The sequence below is a fragment of the Marmota monax genome, unplaced genomic scaffold (assembly GCF_021218885.2).
Source record: "Marmota monax isolate L192 unplaced genomic scaffold, Marmota_monax_Labrador192_F-V1.1 WCK01_AAM20220418_F8-fsc00096, whole genome shotgun sequence".
Classification (NCBI taxonomy): Eukaryota; Metazoa; Chordata; class Mammalia; order Rodentia; family Sciuridae; genus Marmota; species Marmota monax.
The window spans coordinates 2,708,807-2,722,623 of record NW_026695236.1 but is presented as its reverse complement, the minus strand read 5'-3'; positions in this window follow the sequence as shown (position 1 = coordinate 2,722,623).

Sequence of the window (13,817 nt, the reverse complement as noted above, 5' to 3'; positions counted from 1 at the left end):
CCAGCTATCCCACTCCTTTTCATTTATCCAAAGAAAACTGAAGTCATTATACTGTTGTGATACAAGCATCTAAATGTTTATAGCAGCACCATTCACAATAACCAAATTATGGAACCTATCCAGGTGTCTGACAAGAGATGTATGAATGAAGAAAATGTGATATATATATATTTATGATATATATATATATATATATATATATATATATGATATATATATTTATGATATATATATATATATATATTATGGGTGTTTTACTTAGCCATAAGTAAGAATTAAATAATGACTTTAATTGGTAAGTGGATGGAACCAGAGATCATCATGCTAAGTGGAGTAAGCCAGACTCAGAAAGTCAAAAGTTGAATTTCTCTGACATGTGGAAACTAGAGAAAAATAAGAAGATAAATAGGGAGGATTTCATGAAAATTTAAAGTCAATCCCTCCAGTAGAGGAAGAGGATTGAGAGGGAGGGAGGGAGGATTAGAAAAAGGGAGGAACTGTGAAATAAAATTGATCAAGTTATGCTATGTACATAAATAGATTTATCACAGTGAACTTCATCTTTATGTGTATGTATAAAGCAGCAATTAAAAATAAATAAATAGAAGGAAGACCAATACAGTAGAGAAGGGGGAGCTGGGGAATGGAGCATGCAGAGAGGAGGATAAGTGCAAGTACTAGGGATTGTAATGGAGTAAATTGCATTCCATGCATGTATGATTATGTCAAAATGAATCCTACTATCATATATAATTACAGTACACTAATTAAAACATTTAAAAATTTGGTGTGTAACATGGTTTGTATTAAAAACAGAGTGGAAAGAAAGTAGATGGCTCAATAAATGTCCCTGGAAATATGGAAAGAAATTAACAAACTGGAGAGAAATAAAATTGGATTTCTATGTCTTTCCTTGTATGCAAATGAATTCCAAGTGAACTCAAAAGACATAACTGTTGAAGGACAAACTTGAGTACTATTATTTATATAGGGAACTATGAATACAAGGAATAGTTTTTTAATAAGCAAGTAGAACTATAAGTGTGTGTATTTGTTATTTGAAAATAACTGAAATAAAACATTAAAATATTGATAAACGTGATTACTCTGGAGTTTAAATCATCTGTGTGCTCAAGACCCATAAATAAAGTAGAAGATTAATCACAGATTTCAGAAGTTATTTATTTATTTATTTTTAATTGTAGATGGACACAATACTTTATGTTATTTATTTATTTTTATGTGGTGCTGAGGATTGAATCTGCTGCCTCACATGTGCTAGGCAAACTTTCTGCCACTGAGCTACAGCCCCAGTCCCAGAAGATGTTTTTAATATATGTAATTGAGACTTAATATTTAGAATGTATGCACAATTCTTATAAGTGAAAGAATGCAACATTAACAACAACCAAAAAGTGAATTGGGAAGAGGAAACACTGTTGTCTGATAAGTACATGATAAACAATTAGCCTTATCAGTAAGTATGAAAAGAAAAACAATGGGCTGGGGCTGTAGCTTAGCGCCAGAGTGCTTGCCTAGCGTATGTGAGGCACTGGGTTCAATCCTTAGCACCACATAAAAGTAAATAAAATAAAGGCATTCTGTCCATCTACAACTACAAAAAAAAAAAAAAGAAAGAAAAGAAAACAATGAAGATTTCACATGTTATTAAGCATATAGGCCAATATTAAAAGGCAGAAATACCAAGATTTACAAGTACATGGAGAATTGGAAGTCTTCATACTTGTCTGTTGGGAGTGAAAATATTTATAACCACTTGTGAGAGTAATTTGGCAATAACTAGAAGTTAACAGAAATGCATACGCTTCAACAAAGTAGTTCCTCTAAGACTACCTTTAGATTAGACCCATCTGTGTATGTGCCCATGGGCACTTGTATAAGGATAAGGATTTAATTGCAGAATAATTTGTAAAAACAGAATATTAGAAGCAGTCTAAGTGACTATTAACAGAAAAATAGAAAAACAAATTAAGGTATCACTTATAAAAACTTGAGGAGGCCACTGTGGAGCCATTGGTATGGGGCTTTAAGGGTAGAGGTGAGAGATCTTCCTAAAGGGACCATCAGGTGTTTTATCACAAACTATGTAAAGGGAGAGAGGGGAGGACCCAATGATACTGGGGTTTCAATGAATGAGTTAAAGGAGAAGATTCTCTTAACACATATAGAAAAGGGAGCATTCAAAGTTATTTGGGAGATAAAGATTGTTTAAGGATATTTAAATTTAATGGAAATACTCCACATTTTCTTCCCTCTCCATTCCAATCCAGGATCACTATAGAGTCCTCAGTAAAGCTTTGTGAGTGCTCTTCCTCTTCAAGCAGTACACACGATGTGTATCCAAAACACCTGGGTTTTAATCCCAGTCCTGCTAACATAGTACCAATCTCAGTTTACTCATCTGTCAAATGGGGATAAATACTTAATCCCCAGGGTTCTTGTGAAGATGAAGTGTGCCTTGTTCCAGGTTCATTATTCTGCTTAGAAATATGCACCAAGCTTTAATCAGAGAGGAGGATGAATTGTTGCCAAGAACTCTAAAGTGAATGGGTTCCTAGTTGATTGCAGGTTTACAGAAAAATGATGAAAATTTCTGGCTTAGACAGTAATGAAGAGGTTCAAAACAGCAATTCCTTTTTCCCACAGAGTAGTAATTTAGTTTGAGCAAGTTCAAGCAGTGGTGAATAATTTATTACAAAATATGCAATATGATGTGCATAATTTAGTCAAATAAAAGCTCATAAAAGTCAACTTCAGGAAGAGACATATTAACTCAGGCTATAGACAATAATTTTTTTGCCTTAAAACATACCAAACAAAAGCAAATTCAGGAAACTTGCCAGTCACTGATTTGAGGAAAAGAGCAAGTTTTGTGTGCTTTAAAAGATAATGCTAAGTGAAGTTAGCCAATCCCCCCCCCCCAAAAAAAATGCTGAATGTTTTCTCTGATATAAGGAGGCTGATTCATAGTGGGATAGAGAGAGGGAGCATGAGAGGAATAGACGAATTCTAGATAGGGCAGAGGGGTTGGAGGGAAAGGGAAGGGGCATGGGATTATTAATGATGGTCATTATTATCCAAAGTACAGGTATGAATTCACAAATTAGTGTGAATATATTGTGTATACAGGCAGAGATATGAAAAACTATGCTCTATATGTGTAATAAGAATTGTAATGCATTCTGCTGTCATATATAAATAAGAAATAAATTTTAAAAGAAAGTCTTTACTGTAAAATTTAATACTATAATATATTTTGTAAGTAAGGTCACAATATGTTCAAAATATTATGTATAGTAAGTACTTTATAGTCAATATGCCACATTTTGAAGTGTGTATGTATGTGTGTGTGCCTATGTAGCTAAAATGTAGAATTTAGTGGAAAAGTATATAAGTAAAAGCCTTTTGTATGACTTAAGACACTAGATCCCTCTTAACATTCATATCCTATGCACATATAGCATACCTGCAAGAAAACAATCCAAAGAAAAAAAAGTAAAGAAGGTTTATATAGTAGAATTTTTAAAAAATGTCTCATATAAAAAAGTGATGCACTTCTCTCCTTACAAATATTAGATTAAAAATATTAGATTAAAAATCTCCAGGAAAACCTACCTATGGACCATAAATATTGCATTTACACAACTACATCAATATTTATAGCAGCTCAATTTATAGTAGCTAAGCTATGGAAACAACCTAGATGCCCTTCAGCAGATGAATAAAGAAAATGTAGTATATATACACAATGGAATATTACTCAGCCAAAAAAAATGAAATTATTGAATTTTGCTGGTAAATATATAAAATAGAGAATATCATGCTAAGTAAAATAAGCCAGTCCTCCTAAACTGAAGGCTGGAAGTTCTCTCTTATATGTGGATGCTAATCCATAACAAGGGAGGGTAAGGAGGGGCAGTATAGAAGTTCCCTGTATTAGACAAAGGGAAATGAAGGAAAGGGGGTATGGGAATAGGACAGACAGTAGAATGAATTGGACATAACTTTCCTATGTTCATATATGAATATATGACCAGTTTAACTTGACATCATGCTCAACCACAAGAATGGGATCAAAATTGTAATGGGTTGCACCCCGTGTATATATACTATGTCAAAACACACCCTATTGTCATATATATATAACAACAAATAAAAAACAAATGAGACTCTTTTAGATGTGAATCAATTCATATTAAATTCATTCTTTATGGTTTATAAAATATCTAAGCCCAAAACATAGATCTTCTCAGATTATTCAAAGGCATGAGTTATGAATGTTATAAAAATTAAATCCCTTGGTTGTGCCAAGGTCTTTTAGGGATGACTTCATTTCTCCTTCACCTAAGCTCTGCTGTCTGGGCTCTAGATCCAGGGAAAACACAGAGCCTGGCTTTCCCATTGGTAGAGAGTTAATTGCACAGAGGGTTTTGGTGTTCCAGATTTAATCCCAGAAACTGTGAATAAGAAATCATTTGAAACCCTGCCTTATGGATGAATGTCCAGGCAGGGCAACATAGCTCTGGGTGGCTAGGACTCTTCTGCCTGGGGTTTATACTGGCACATACATGTGATAACATCTAGTTTCTTATCTAGACTTTAGATTTGCATGGAGATTAAAATGATTTTGATCCTCTTGAGCTCAAAGGCAGCAATGGTCTGTGATGGTCAGCAGTTACTTTCCTATTTTATTTTTTATTAACTTTGGCTGAATGTCACTAACATTATTTATTTCAAACTCCTCTGGACACATGGCTATTTGAATTTTCAGCACTCCAAAATGTGAATAAAAATTAAACATTTGTGTGTTTCATAATTAGTAAGCACTTATTTTGCAAAGGCATAGAGTTAGACATTGGGAATATGAAGATTAACACCATGTAGAAAGTATCTTCAAAAGCAAAAAACTTCTGGGTCTCTTTATTTTTCCAGATGAATTTCATGACTGCTTTTTCTATTTCTATGAGAAATGTCATTGGTATTTTGATTGGAATTGCATTAAATCTGTATAGTATATACTACTTTTGGTAGTATGGTCATTTTGACAATATTAATTCTGCCTATCTAAGAACAAGGTAGATTTTTCCTTCTTCTAAGGTCTTCTTTATTTTCTTTCTTTAGGGTTCTGTAGTTTTCATTGTAGAGTGAAGCAGGTGGCATAACTATACCAGACCTTAAACTACACTACAGAGCAGCAGTAACAAAAGAGCATGGTGTTGGCACCAAAACAGACTTTTACAGCAATGGTACAAAATAGAGGCCACAGAGACTAACCCACCTAAATACAGTTATATTATACAAAGGTGCCAAAAATGTACAATGGAGAAAAGATAGCCTCTTTAAGAAATGGTGCTGGGAAAACTGGAAATCCATATGCAACAAAATTAAATTGAACCCCTACCTCTCACCACGCACAAAACTCAACTCAAACTGGATCAAGGACCTAGGAATTAAACCAAAGACACTGCGTCTATTAGAAGAAAAAGTAGGCCCAAATCTCCATCATGTGGGATTAGGACCCAACTGCCTAAATAAGACTCCTATAGCACAAGAATTAACATCAGGAATCAATAAATGGGATGGATTCAGACTCAAAGGTTTCTTTTCAGTAAAAGAATAATCAGTGAGGTGAATAGAGAGCCTACACTTGGGGAGCATATTTTTACCACACACACACACACACATCAGATCTCTAATCACTAATCTCCAGGATATATAAAGAGCTCAAAAATCCTAACACCAAAAATCAAATAACCCAATCAATAAACAGGCTAAAACACTTCTCAGAAGAAGATATACAATTGATCAACAAATATATGAAAAAATATTCAACATCTCTACAATTAGAGAAATGCAAATCAAAACTACTTTAAGATTTCATCTCACTCCAGTCAGAATGGCAGCTATTAAGAATATAAACAAAAATAAGTGTTGGAGAGGATGTGGGTAAAAATACTCATATATTGCTGGTGAGGCTGCAAATTGGTGCAGGCAATATGGAAAGCAGTATGGAGATTCCTTGGAAAACTTGGAATGGAACTACCATTTGACTTAGCTATCCCTCTCCTCGGTCTATAACCAAAGAACTGAAAAACAGCATACTACAGAAACACAACCACATCAATGTTTATAGCAGCATAATTCACAATAACTAAACTGTAGAACAAACCTAGATGGCCTTCAGTAGATGAATGGATAAAGAAAATGTGGTATATATACACAATGGAATATTATTCAGCATAAAAAGACAATAAAATCATGGCATTTGCTGGTAAATGGATGGAGTTGGAGAATATAATGCTAAGTGAAGTTAGCCAGTCTCCAAAAAACCAAATGCCAAATGTTTTCTCTGATTTAAGAATGCTGGGGCTGGGATTGTGGCTCAGTGGGAGAGTGCTTGCCTAGCATGCACAGGGTCCCGTGTTCGATCCTCAGTACCACATAAAAATAAATTAATGGCATAAAGGTATATAAAAAAGAAGTTTACATTAAAAAAAGAATGCTGATTCATAATGTGGTTGGGGTGGGGGCAGCATGGAAGGATTAGTTGAACTCTAGATAGGGCAAAGGTGAGGAAGGGGAAGGGAGGGGGCATGAGGGTAGGAAAGACAGTGGAATGAGATGGACATCATTACCTTAAGTACATGTATGAAGACACAAATGGTGTGACTCTACTTTGTGTACAACCAGAGATATGAAAAATTGTGCTTTATATGTATAATATGAATTGTAATGCATTCTTCTGTCATAACAAATTAAAATTTAAAAAAATTCACTCATGGGGAGGAAAGTAAATGTGGAACCAACCAGAATATTAATATGATGATGATATACATAATATTTATGTTGTAAGTAAAGGAACACCAAGGACAGTGAAGACCTGCCTGATGAACCCAAAGTATGGGTAGCATGAGTGAAGAAGAAGGAGCTTGGATATTCAAGGCAATCTGAATACCACATCCAGCAGGTTTGGGGGTTGTATGAAAATAGGCAAGGAGAAATGGCAGAAGATAAGCCAGAAAGGGATATAGTAGATGTAAAACTCTAGTGAATTTTTCCTGTACATAGTGGGGAGACATGGATGGCTTTGTGAAGGAGGATGACAGAAACAGGACTCCAGAGTCCTTGGTGCTGAGAGCATGCTGCCTCTCCATGGCTGTATTTCTAAGACAGACACCAAACATTCAGGTAGACTTGCACAATTTCACAATTTGCATTAGTAGTTTCAAATAAACAAAGCTATAGAAAGTGGCTGCCTACAACCCTGACATCTTCTATAAAAGTGTGGACACCCTTGGAGGCTTGCAAAGTAATCATTTTGAAGTTAATTGATGCCAACTGGAGAACATTTACAGTGATTTGAAAGATCAAAAGAAAGCACTTTAAAAGTAATTTTCAAGATCAGATCACATGATCCTTGTAGGTTGGGGAAAGAAGCCTGTGCCAGTGGACTCAGTACCAATCACTCTCCGCTATTACTGTAGAGGTTTTCTGGTCACTTAGGTCATCTCCGATTGGGAACGCTCAATCAGCAGGCCAATTCCTCTCAGCAATCTGAGGGCACAGAGAATTCCAATGTCTGAAGCCTCTTACAGGAAGTCAGAGGATCATAGAAGGCTACTGCTAAAGAGCTCTCAGAACCCTCTTGCCCCATCTGTCTCTGCTTCTGGCAGACAGGGGATCACTGCCACAGACTGCAAAGCAGAGAAGCCTTAGTCATGGAGCCCAGGTGCCAGTGATGACAGCTGCCAGCTGCAAGGGACAGGGAATTGCAGCCAAGGGCTCTCTGCTCTGTCACCATATTTTCTAAATAAAAAAGCCAGGGTATGCACTCTGACAAAAGATGTATTCCAACTTGTGACTCATTTTCATGAACAAAGGAGAAAACATTTGCAGTATGAACCGTCCTGGAAAATTCACAAGGAAAAAGATGCAGGGATTTAGGGACAAACTGTAGGAGGACAGGAAACAGGCTACAGCAGTTTGAGAGAAAGTTGTTCCAAGTTGCAATTCCATGTTGAATGATCTAAACTGCCAGCCACAGCAGAATGGGGTTGGGGGGATGGAGAGAGAGAGAGAGAGAGAGAGAGAGAGAGAGAGAGAGAGAGAGAGAGAGAAAGAGAGAGAGAGAGAGAGAGGGAGGGAGGGGAGGACTGCATAAAGAATGCCTGTCACAGACTATGCACCCAATAAATATTTATTACTGAATAACTGAATAAATAATAGCAACAAACTGCACAAGTAAAATTGACAATATGAGGGGCAGATAAACAATGTTTCCAGATAATAGAAAGAATTGCAGACATGTTCCCAGGCCTTTGCAGGCTTGCCTGAGCATCACTGAGTAGCAGCAATGGCAACACCTGGAAGCTTGTTAAATCTCAAAAATGTGGGCCCTTAACCCTGACCTACTGAGTTAGAGTCAGCATTTTAATCAGCTCTCCTGAGGATCACATGATCTTTAAAGTCTGAGAAGCATTGCTCTGAGGGCATACCCAGTTACAGACAGTAAAAAATGATAGATAGATTCGAACCCAGGGTGTTTGGCAAATGTCAAGAGTATTGGTTTATGTGAGCTCAACAGTCATCATCTACAGGCTATGAGGATAAATGGTTAAAAATCACAGGTTTCCTAAGAGACAAACATACAGCATGAACAAGCAGAAACAACTGCAGGTTGAAAGTGATGATCATAATCACAGGTTGTGTGAGGGACAAAACACACACATGAAAAGAATAAATGAGAGCTTCCTAATGTAAGGGCAAATATATACATGAATATGTGAAAATTTTAAAATTTTTTTCTGCTGCCAAAAAGAAATGAGAACTTTCTTTCCTTTCATTTTCAGTGTTCCTTTGGAGAACTTGACATTGTTGATGTTTTCCCTGTCTTTTTGAGATATGTGTGGGTGTACATATATATATATATTTTAACTGAATTAAGCCCAATAACGGTTTTGCCTACCAGGAAAGTATGTCATGGGGGATTCAGGGATCCCTGTCTTTGAAATGTTAACATCAAGAAGGACAGTTCCCTACCATTGACTCTGTTGGAGATTAGCTAAGGAGCCTGGCTCCAAGTTGTAATTATCTGTTCATTGCAAAATTAAAGACTTGTTTTTCCTTTGGATACAGACAATCAACATGCGTGTAACGGATCTGCCTAGATAATCTCTTTGGTGGATTGCCTGTGACTCTTATTGCAGTTAGATTTAATGCATGAAACACTGTTCTGTTCTTTTTCACATTTTGTTCAGATGATTCTTTTGGGTTGGCAGGACTTTTGATTTGTAATTATTTTCCCCACACCAATAACAAGGTTGTGAGGATCAATTGGGCAGTCTTTGCCACTGACTCTGTGCATAAAACGATACCCATTATGAATGAGGGAAAGCAGCTGAAGCAAAGGTGGGTTGTCATTTAATTTTATGTAAGAATTCATGATGCACAATTATGTGTTTTTCTATGTACCTTAAAATGGAATTAAAACTATGTGAAAGTGGAGAAACAGGCGATTTTATAGGTAGAACAGACAAAATTCTGAGTCTAAATCTCTTCAGATAATTTTCTTCAAGCTGGTAAGAACAATAGTCTGTCTAGTTCTAAAAGTCACAAATGATGACAATGTGGGATGTCCTTTCCATGACAGAGATTTTGCCTCAGAGGGCCTGGATGGGGAAGTTTTGAGTCACTGATTTTTCGCAGGGGATTAGAGCCCAGGGTAGTGTGATTGTCTATGCATTTGGAACATCTGTGGAAGATCTCCACAGTGTTGGAACTTCATGCTTCCTTCGCATGTTTACTCATTCACCACTTCAAACAGTAATTAAACATCCTAGAGTTTAATTACAGCACAGTTTTAGCAGGTGCTGGAAGTCTAAGTTGAATAAAGCTCAGGTTTTACTCTCAAGGAGTTTATAGTTTTTGAGAAAGAAAAAAACCTGTATATGATTACAGCAGAGGGTGGTGAGTGCTATTGTGGGATCTGCATAAGCATTGGTGAATATTCATAGGGGAACTGACAGCCTGGGACAGGTGCAGGGAGTCTACTGGAAGGTATTAGCTGAGCACTGACTTGAAGCTGGGAGGCAAATTTTACCAGCTGTGTTTCCCTTTTTCCTTCCCTTTGGCCTGACTAATTTATAAGACCTAGATTCTCTTTCAAAACTAACCTCCATGAGAAAGGCTCCAATGACCTTGTAAAGCTGGAGTAGGTGAAGCTCACTCATTCCCTCAAGGCCCTGCCTACACCCCATACATGTAAGTTCCTTTACAGCAGGGATTTTGTCATACTGTCCTCTGTATGTCTAGTAATTAAACATCCTACAGGCTTAGAACCAGGTGCTGTAAGTTTAAGTTGAATAAAGCTGGAACACAACTAGTCCTTAATAAATACTTAGGAAATGACCAAATGTTAGGTGAAAAGCAGTTATTAATGTGTGTGAGAGATGGGTTGGGGCGGGAGGGAAGTTACTGGCACTCTCAATAGAGAAAAGAACATGAATATAGGAAGGCAAAAAACAGGTATTATGTGAAAGAAATGACAATATTTTAGAGTTGCTGGAATATACATTGCAAGGGAGAGAGGAGCATGAGATAAAATTGGGAAACTATACAAAGACCCTGCTTCAGTTTCACAGTAAATGATGCATTGATTTGTCTCTCTTTGGCAGATTTTTGAGGACTGCCAATAGCAGTCGACATCTGCTTAACTGTTTAACAATGTGAACATGGTACAAACAATTCTGCCTACCATATGATTCACAGAGAAGCAATATTTCCAGGAATGGAATTAGAAAACAAATGTGGTCTTTACTGCAGCCCATTATAAACCTCTAAGGAAGCTTATCAGAAAGACAGTTACCCACCTCGGAGGGATTCCTCATACAAATTGGATTTGGGAATTGGGCACATCATGTAACCAAAAACATATTATTAACACCTAATATGTTGCAGAGTGTTGGATAAGACCCTGCTTGACTTATAGGATTTTGCAATACAGGTTTGTTGTTGGGCTAAGTGTATGGTGGTGGTGAATACATAAGGGAGGTTTATACTAAGCTATAAATCTGTAATAATTTGATCTACTTTGAAACATATTAAAATCTAATCCTTACTGAGGCAAGTGCTGACTTCAGGTATGATCTTGGGAGGAATTATGGAAGTCAGGCAGGTTGGTGCACTGAAACAGGTCTGGATAAAGGGTCAGAGAGCCCGAGTTCTGTTTCCTTTTCTGTCTCAAAGGAGTTTTGCCTTCACCAGCAGGTCATATACCTCTCTGACTCTGATCTACTTTTTCACAAAACAAGTTTTCACTGAGTTTTTTTTTTTTTGGGAAAAATATGAGATCTTGAAAGTAGAACTCTAAAATAATAAACATTAAGAGCAACTGATTACTAATATTTTATTAATATTTTATTAGTAATCACTATGCACACATCCCAATACTTCTGGGGAAAAAGGAAAGCAAAACTTTCTATTTCCATCCTCAAGGTTCTTTTTACTTTGACATTACAGACAAAATCAACATATGTGCATAATAGAGAACACTTAAGCACTGACTTTTAATGCAATCTGAATTCAGATAAGAGAGGAGTCTTTGAGAGATGGTTGCTGAGGAAAGTTGCAAGCTGAATCGCATAGAATGAGTTCACATTTTCTTTTTTCCTCTCTTTTTTTAAACAACTTTCCTATTTCCATTTTTAGAAAAAAAAAAAGTAAGTCTATACCTATCACAAAAACTCACAGTAAACTAGGACAAAAAGAGTACTGTTACTTTGCCAAAATTCTCTTATGAAAAACCTAGCCAGTATTATGCTTAATGGTTAAATTCAAGGTTGTCTACCCTCACATGTTAATTTGACACTCTACTGGAGGTTCTGATAATGCAATGAGGCATGAAATTTAATAAACATTTTAAGTTTGGGGAAAAATTTACATCAATTTCACTGTAGGAAACACAATTGTCTGTATAGAAATTGGTAAGAAGACTATAAAGCAACTAACTAATATAACTATTAAGTGAATTCATCAAAGTTTCAGAAAACAAGGTTAATATGCAAAATTAAGTAGTTTTATAAACTAGCAGCAAACTTTGAAAATTAAATAAAAATATTTATACTGTCCTCAAAAGAGGAACATGGAACACTTCTGTATACATTTAACCAAATATGCTCAATAAACTAAAAACTACTAAAAATTTCCAAGAAAATTTAAGAAGATCTAACTAAAAGCAAGAAATATGTTCAAAGACTGAAAGAATTAATAGACAATTATACTTAAATTATAAAGCTTTTGAAACAATAGCATTCTAGGAGTGGCAAACTGAGTAGGAAGCAGTATAAGAAAATATCCTGAAATTATGGAAATATTCCATATATTACTAGGAAAGTTAATCATATAGATGTGTGTATTCATCAAAACTAATGAAATTTTACATCTAAAAGTTTTATGTTGCATTGAATGTAAATCTTATCTAAGGAATATAAACCATACTGAACTCTAGTTAGTAGTTTTGATTTTTACTCTGGCATGGCACAGCAATTATGAAACTACTTTTTTGTGTGCATAATACTAAGCTAGAGCAAATGAGTGAATGTGGAAGGATGTGAGGAACATGTTTCTCACTGTTCTGAGCTATCTTTCTATATACCTATCTGAGTGCATTTCAAATACATATTCTATATATAATCATTGAGAGGATCTAAAAGCCATCACACATAAGTATCATTGAGCATAACTTGAACCCATACCTTGATTTATAAGTATCATTTTCTATTAAAAAGAACCAAGCTCCTTGAGGAAATAGATGCCTTCAGAATGAGGCAGAGAAACTATGAGTTGATCCCCAAATATCTTACTGTGTGTCAAATTAAGGAATTATTAAAAGAATCATGAGAATATTATTGAGGGACACCAGGTAGGTCCAAACACCTTCTACTGGTCAGATCTGGACTAATTTAAGTGTATTAAATAAATAAGCATTTTATGCCCCCAAATAATAAAACTGTACAAGTTTATTTCAATAAAAATGATTAATAAAAACACAGGAGAAGAGGTAAAATTTTCAGTGGGTAATGTCTAGATAGAGGATGTTAGTGATAGAAAACAACAGGTCTAAAACAACAGGTCTAAATGTTGGATGTATAATAAGATATTCACATAGTCTCAAATGATCTCCCCACACATTATCTCTTAGCCTATTAGTTACCAAGGGAAAATAGCACATTTATGTTGGAAAAATTTGATATATATTGTGGTGGGGGACATAGCTCAATTTGTAGAGTGCTTGCCTCACATTCACAAGGCCCTGGGTTCAATCCCCAGAACTACAAAAATAAAAATAAAAAACAAAAAAATTGATATATAGTACCTAAATCCAGTGATAAAGTTAATATCACAAGTATTAGTATAAACTGATATTCTGTGCCTCCTGTCATGAATATAACATCACTTTTCTGGTACACCTTATAAAGCAGGATAACAGTCCATCAGCAAACAGGAGGTAAAATCAAATTTAGGAATAACTGATCAAATAATTTTTCTGTTCTCTTTAGAGCTCTCAAGATTAAGAGATCCATGCACACAGGCCTTTGTAGGGCCCAGACACACAGCAGGCCTGGTCCACCCTTTTCCAGTGGGGCAGACACTCACCAGGGCCTAGCCTCTGGTGCAGGACCACCCCTTTGGACCAGCAAACTACCACAAGATGTCAAGCCCAGCGGCCCAGATCCACCCACTCCAACTTACGCAGGACCCAGATCCAGCATGCAGTAGCACTCATTGAGGGACACCAG